An 8,239-nucleotide genomic window follows, 5' to 3' on the forward strand; every position below is an offset into this window, starting at 1 on the left:
GCAGTTCATTTCAAGTTTTATTTTATTTCCAATCTATATTCCATGAATATCAATTTAGTAACTGAACAATATACTAGTACATGAAGTACGTGGCCTGCATCGTACATTGTTTTTGGTAGGTTTGTTTCTGTCGGTGTTTATCCAGTAACGCCGGAATGTGAAATTAAACGCACCATTCCTGCAAAAGTCAGGCAGAATTGTGCAATATTATAAATGGCGGATACTTGGCAGGATTTCCAACGTGGTAATTAAACTGGTCATTATATTCTTTATTTAACCAATGTGAAAAAAGGGATCGAATAGCCGCATACGGCTGCGAAGACATTATACTTTATCCCTCCACGAAATTGCTTACTTTTAAGATCATTCTACTAGAGATATAGCAATAATTTAACAAAGCTCTTAGATATTAAGAAATTGCTATGTATATGATAAACGGTTCAAACCCCATTGTTTCCCTGAGTAAGAAATTGTTCACGCATTGCTTCATACTCACTTCAACAAAGATTTATATTACGAAGCTTAAAGCTACGGATTCGGTGTCTATATTTTCTAAATGAATTCTGTATAAATGAATTAAAGTTTCCCCCATAAAAATATTTTTGAAAAGTGCTTATACTTGCCGATTAATGGCGTTAAAACCGTGTAATAATTCAGTACCATATATGAAAAAAATCACATTTTCCGGCGTTACCGCGAAGCACTATTCATTAGGGATTAAACGATGATCGAGTATAATCGAAAATTGATCGTTTAAAGGACCGATCGGCGATGATCGATAACAAGGTTTAATAATCGATCATCGGTAATTTATTTTTTGCTGTTACTTAAGTGACTCACTGTAGTATAACAACACTCTAAATTAAAGCCAGCTTTGGTTGAAACAATAATTTGCATTCAATTGAATATGATAGCATACTGGTGACCATGGTGTTAATAGTTGACAGTGAAGTTTATACTATGCTCAAATTTGACATTAGAAAATATTTAGAATTGCTACACAGTCTATTTGTAAATATAAAATAAACATGTTTTGACTTCACACAAAGAAGATATGTTATGTATAAAATTATTTTACACACTAAAGGTAGTTACAATATCAATATATAGTGTCATTAAATAAAACCTGACAGTTTTGAAAGAACCAACTTAACTTGTTCCCATGCATACATAGTTTATTGAAATTATTCATTCCTTTATTGAAATTGAGACAGAATAATTTTATAGATTTTAATGAATTTATTTGATTAAAATATTTTACTCAAGGATGAGCATAGTATATCTGTAAACTAGTTTATTTCAGTTGATAAAGTTGTAGATACACAAAATATAGAATATTAATGGAATTCTAATAAATAGTTAAGCATGATATGTACATTGTACATATTAACTTTGTTGTTGTAAATATTTCGATTATATAATCGATGATTGATCGAAAAGGGTTGTTCGATTATTTTCGATGATCAATTATGATTTTTGTCCGATTAAGAAACCCTACTATTCATGAACTTGGGCGATACTTCATAAAAATGGCTTGAACCATATTTTATCAGCGTATTTTCATTTTTTTACGTCAACAGAAGTTAATTTAATGTCATTTGCATACGAAAATCGAAATTATATGCGGTATTATATGAATTGTTGTACTGATAAGAGCCGACAAAAAGTTAAATTCACGTTCAAAACAGTGGTCAAGCCATTATTTTCAGGAATGATCTTGAAAAGTAGGCAATTTTGTGGAAATAATCTTGAGGAGGGATAAAGTATAATGTCTTCGCAGCCGTATGCGGCTAGTCCTTTTTTCAATTTGGTTAAATAAGAATATATTGGCCAGTTTACTTACTGCGTTGGAAATCCTGCCAGGTATCCGCCATTTATTGCACAATTCTGGGTTACTTTTCCAGCGTTACCACCGTGCATATCCAGTATACAGTCAGTTAGAGCTGACATATTAGCGGATTGTCATGTTGCTCATCCAGTGACTATGTGATTCAATAAAGAAATGGACACAATGGTTGTAATATGTGGTGAAACACCAATGAAGATGAAAATATTCAAATTTGAGAGTAGTAATATAGAAAAGTTTTCAAGTGGCTTCATAAAAGTGGCAAATATATAGTAAATTTTGCTTTACCTATTGAACAAAATGTTATTATACATTAGAGATGTGTTAAATTGGAATGCATGTATCATTAATTTATGATGACATAAGCGCCGTGCCATACATTTTATGAACATTTTTTCTTAAAATAATTCATCATAGAACTTAAGTTAATAAATCAATAGACAATAGTCTGAAATGAATTTTCTTAAGTTTGAAATTTGTAACAGAATATTTTTATTTTTCTCGCCTAGCGGCTCGGGTTATATTTCCAAACAGCCGTTTATATAGGGCCTTATAACCTGTCAAAATATTTATAACTACAGTAGAATCCCTCCTTAACCCACCCCGGAATTAAGACCACCCGCTATTAAACCATTTTTTAAAAAAAAAAGAATTTTTGTTTTATATAATGGTTTACATGACCCAGTTAAACCCCCCGCTTTCCTTTTTTAAGACCCCAAATTGTTTCACAACGCAATCTAAAGCTAAATAAAATTTTAGTTTTCATTTTTTTATATTATTTTCAAAAAAAATTAAAATGGTCTTTCTTGGAAAACGGAACCAAGCGGGAACTCGTGTGTCCGTCCTTTTACGAAGATGCCGGACAGAAAGCACCAGGGAAAATATATGAGGGATCTGAAAAGGGGAAATGGTTTTTGAAAAAAAATCTGCTTAAAATGTTTAAAGTAGAAAAAATGTAAGTAAAACATATATATACAGTACTAATATCTACAGATTAAATGCATCAACTATCAAATCATTTGCTTTTGAGAGTTTTTTTAAGATACATTTTTTTTTAAAAAATTTTTTATAAAATATTATTTTTTTTTTCAAATTTTAAACCCTTTTTTCATTTCATTTTTTCAACCGTTACCTGGAAAAAATAAATCACAATAACTTCCTAAGTTTTTTTGTTGGATTATTCAAGGGCAAATTAAAACTGAAAAGCCCTGTTGCAAAAATTTGCGTAAAAAAAATTTCGATAATTTTTTATTTAAAAGCAAATGTCGAGGTTTTTTCCCAAACTTCGTCAGTGGTGTCTCATTTGTCATCGATTTCAAAGATGGGGATACGCCAGAATGCCACTAGAAATGGCAGACCGGCTTAAGGAACTGACAAACAAACCCAGGGGTAATAATGAGGTAAATTGACTGTAGTGTTCTAAATATAACCAGTCATTTAAAAAACCCGACCCCAAGGATGTTTTTTAGGTTTAACTGTTTGTAAGAACTGACTCGACAAAACATTAGAGGCCATATATACAAAAATTAACTTGAAAAAAGGGGTTTCATAATGAGGTGCTATTCTTTGGGCTGGCGAGTTTTTTGTACGGAAACTACATAACGTTTTTCATAATGAGGAAATTTGGGGGGTGAGGGAAATTTAAACTTACGGAAAAAGGTCGAATAAATTACAATGAATGGAAAAAATCATTTTTATATAGGATGTATTAAAATATTGGTACACCCTGCTTTAAAATTTTCAGAAGTTTTCTCATGAATAGATTTTATATTGAAAAATTAATTTTTACCACTTCCAAACATTACACATCTGAGGGGAAAAAGAGATTTTAGCGAGCTTCTTCGTAACGACATTTTTAACTAGAAAGAAAAGAAGGGAGCGCCCCTTTGGGGCTAAATTCTAACGGTACAAAATAAATTTATCTTCTATTTTCTGCGCACGGTAAATTTACCATGAAAAACCAATTAAGGTTTACAGATCTAAATTTAAAAACATACTGCATCTTGAGTATTAATTTTTATCGGTTTCTCACAACAAAAAATTTATAAAAGTCGGGGGGTGAAAGTTCAATAATTTTTATGTATGTAGAATATAAGGAATAATTTAACAGTTTGTAATATTACTTAACATGTTTTTTTCCAGGTTCTCCCCGACTTTTAAAATTTCTGATAACTGCATCGCATTATCACCAAGCCCCTCTTCTTTAACCTTTTGGTTTTGTTGCTTCGGGTTTTTTTTGTTTGTTTGCAATGATTTTTTAATAAAAATTTTTAATGAAGCAGTTCATTTTAAGTTTTATTTTATTTCCAATTATATTGCATGAATTTCAATTTTTAAATAATGAACAATATCTTACATGAAATATGGCCTAATCGTACATTGTTTTTTGGTAGGTTTGTTTCTGTTGGTGTTTTTGCCGGAATGTGAAATTAAAAGACCATTCGTAAAAAATAAAAGAGAATTGTGCAATATTTCAATGCTACTTGGCAGGATTTTTAACGGTTGGTAAATTAAACTGGTTTTTTAAAATATTTTTTTTAACCAAACTGGGAAAAAAAAGGGGTCGAAAAAAGCCCCTAGGCTGCGTGAAGGACAGGAAAAAATAGAAATAACAGGTTGTGCCGTGGAGGGGAAAAATTTATTTTTGGCGAGGGGGGGAATTTATTGGGTAGCGAAGGCGAACCCAACAAAATTTCCGGAAGCAGAAATTAAAAATAAACTTTCTCCATCCACGGGACCAATCATTTTCTATTTTTTCCTGTCACCGTTTTTTTTAAAAAACTTTATTAGGCAAATACTTTAATCACCTATCGGAAAAAGTTTCTAAATAGCCAAAAAAAGAAGGCCGAAGCGTTCATTATTTTTACAACAATGCACTCGCCCTTCTTATTATCTCCCTGGGTTTTTTTCACATTGAGGGCGCCATTTTGTTTGAAAAATTGATAAATAAAAACAATTTTTTGTCGAATTTTTTTGTGAAAACTTCTTTTGGAAGAAAAAGGTCTAACTAAGAAAATGAATTCGAACACCAAAAACTTTTATTCAGTCGTTAACGCTGTACAGACGTTTAAAGTATTGTTTACGTGACGTCACATTGTAGCGCCAAACAGCACGTGCAAAACAATCAAAACAAATACGCTATTTTAATGTCGCAACGTTATTGGCATCAACGTTTCCAAAATTCGTTATTCTACACACAGAAGATTTAACGACAGTTTTTTTTCCATACCACTGGAACGGCCTGTAAAGAACGTTTATATTGGAAACTCTGAGGCGAAAACAAATTTAACAACCAAACATAAAGTCCAGCATTATAATAATAATTATACTTTTTCTTTAAAAGTAGTCCGGCATAATGCAAACCACGTAATCAAGTGCCGTAGATCAGTAAAAATATACGGCACCTTGTTATCGGGCCGAAATTGATACAAGTGACAGGATAAAACGTTTTATCCTGTCACGTGTATCAATTTCGGCCCGATAACAAGGTGCCGTATAATTTTTCTGATCTACGGCACTTGATCACGTGGATGCATGTTTTTCCGGACTACTTTTCAAGAAAAAATATTAAAAACTGTCGTTAAATCTTCTATGTGTAGAATAACAATTTGGAAACGTTGAAAAAAACTTTTTTTTTGTTTTTTTATTTCACTCTAAAATTTTTTTTAAAACAAATAAAAAAATTATTAAAAGTAAATAAAGTTAAAATTTAACTCGTTTGCGTCATTAAAATAGGTATTTGATTTTTTGTTTTGCACGTGCTGTTTGGCGGACATTTTTAGTACTAAACAATATTTTAAAACGTCTTTTACAGCTTAAAACGACTAAAAAAAAAGAATTGGTGTTCGTTATTTTCTTATTTTAGACCATTTTCTTTCATTCTAGATAGTTTTCACAACAAATTCGACAAAATTTGTTTTTATTTATCACATTTTTCAAACAAAATGGGCCCTCAATCCCAAAAATACACGGGGGGAAATAATAAGAACGGCGAGTGCATTGTTGTAGAATAATGCACGTTGGGGTTCTTTGGGTTTTTAGAAAATTTTTCCGATAGTTTTAAAGGTAGTGCCCTTATTTTCGGGACTCCATAGTTTGGTTGAACTGAAATTGTCATTTAAGCTAAATAAAACTAATCAAAAAAAAGGGGGCGACGAGTCTCCGACGTGAAGCTTTGGGATCAAAAAAAGGGCTGAAACTTTTATAAATATCATTGATCAAAAAAAAATACAAATGTTAAACATTCTGATAACATTATATTAAGTGACGCCATCGGTAAAATGATCTAAATATGTTAGTTAACGAAATATCAACTCTTTTCATCGATACAGTCACGTACAGCGGTTGGCTATAAATAATTTGAACGACGTGGGAATCGTTATTTAACTGTCGGCGAATCGTTATTACTTCTGTGGCGAGATCCGTTATGTGGTCGAATCGTTAGTGTGCGAATCGTTACTTAATGTTGGGTGTATTTATGGGTTTCAAAGTAAAAAAGAAAATTTTAAACGAAATGGGATGAATTTTACTGGGGGCGCATTACGGAATAACGGAGTGGTTCAAAATCGGGGTTAGCGACCATTAAAATAAAGAATAAAAATAGGCGTCTTTAAAAAAAATCGTTCGTATTAGCGGTTTGGTCTCGAAAAACGGGGTGGTCGTAAAGCGGGTTTTTTACTGTACATCGGTATTTTATTTTTCCAATATTAACCATTGTTGCATTTCTTGATTTTTTTACAGACCGTTACCTTGGAAAAGGTTAACTTCCAAACAATAACTTAATCTAAGTTTTGTGTGTGATTGATCAAGTTGGCAAATCTACAACTGAATAGCCCTGTTGCAAATGTTTGCTGTAAATAAATTTCGATAATTATTATTTTACAGCAAATGTCGAGGATTCCAAACTTGCGTCAGCTGGTGTCTCATTTGTCATCGATTTCAAAGATGGGGATACGACCAGAATGCCATCTAGACTGGCAGACCGGCTTAATGGAACTGACAAACAAACCGAGGATAATAATGAGGTAATTGACTGTAGTGTTCTAAATATAACCAGATCATTAACAACACAGACCCGAAGGATAGTTTATAGGTTTAACTGTTTTGTAAGAACTGACTCGACAATTATTAGAGGCCATATGCATACATTAAACTTAGAAAGTAGGGCTTATCATAACTGAGAGTAGCATATTTACTTTGAAGACTAAGGCGAGTTTTCTATGTACGGAAACTACATAACGTATTTTCATAATGAGGACAATGGGGGTTGAGGAATTTAAACTACGGGAAGGTCGAATAAATTACAATGAATGGAAAAAATCAGTTATATATAGGCATGTATTAAAATATTGGTACACCCTGCTTGAAATTTACTAGAAGTTTACTCATGAATAGATTTTATATTTGAGTATTAATGTACCACTTCCAGATCATCTACACATCTGAGGAAAAAGAGATTTTAGCCGAGCTTCTTCGTAACGACATTTTACGTGAGAAGAGAGAGAAGGCAGCTGGCCTCTCTGGAGCTAAATTCTAATCAGGTACAAATAATTTATCTTCTATTTTCTGCGCACGTGTAATTACCATGAACTACCAATTAAGGTTTACAGATCTCATTAAAAGCATACATGCATTCTTGAGTATTAATTTTTATCGGTTTCTCACAACAAAAAATTTATAAAGTCGGAGCGTAGAAAGTTCAATAACTTTATATGTATGTAGAATATAAGGAATAAATTTAACAGTTTGTATATACTTAACATGTTTATTTTCCAGGTTCTCCACGACTTAAATGCTGATTAACTGCATCGCATTATCACCACGCCTCTTTTCTTAACCTTTTTGTTTTGGGTTGCTTCGGGGTTTTTTGTTGTTTGTTTGCTATGAATGAGTTGTTTAATAAAAGTTTGTTAATGAAGCAGTTCATTTCAAGTTTTTATTTTATGTTTTCTCAATCTTATATTCCATGAATATCAATTTATTAACTGAACAATATACTAGTTCATGAAGTACGTGGCCTGCATCGAACATTGTTTTGGTAGGTTTGTTTCTGTCGGTGTTTATCCAGTAACGCCGGAACATGAAATTAAACGCACCATTCCTCCAAAAGTCACGCAGAATTGTGCAATATTATAAATGACGGATACTTGGCAGGATTTTCAACGTTATAATTAAACTTGTCAAAATATTCTTTATTTAACCAAACTGAAAAAATGATCGAATAGCCGCATATACGGCTGCGAAGACATTATACTTTATCCCTCCACGAAATTGCTTTCTTTTAAGATCATTCTTCTAGAAATATAGCAATAATTTAACAAAGCTCTTGGATATTGAGAATTGCTATGTATATGATAAACGGTTCAAATCCCATTGTTTCCCTGAGTAAGAAAT

General features: G+C 32.1%; 1 long non-coding RNA gene across 1 annotated transcript; it reads left to right on the forward strand.

Annotated features, from left to right (window-relative positions):
• The first annotated feature begins 6,729 nt into the window (after positions 1-6,729).
• On the forward strand, positions 6,730-7,695 carry LOC132737193 (uncharacterized). The gene is made up of 3 exons (XR_009626699.1): positions 6,730-6,870; positions 7,275-7,386; positions 7,622-7,695. It is a non-coding gene; the product is annotated as an uncharacterized LOC132737193 (long non-coding RNA).
• The last annotated feature ends 544 nt before the right edge of the window (positions 7,696-8,239 follow it).

The sequence above is a fragment of the Ruditapes philippinarum genome, unplaced genomic scaffold (assembly GCF_026571515.1).
Source record: "Ruditapes philippinarum isolate M1 unplaced genomic scaffold, ASM2657151v2 ctg5782_1_1_1_1, whole genome shotgun sequence".
NCBI classification, from domain to species: domain Eukaryota; kingdom Metazoa; phylum Mollusca; class Bivalvia; order Venerida; family Veneridae; genus Ruditapes; species Ruditapes philippinarum.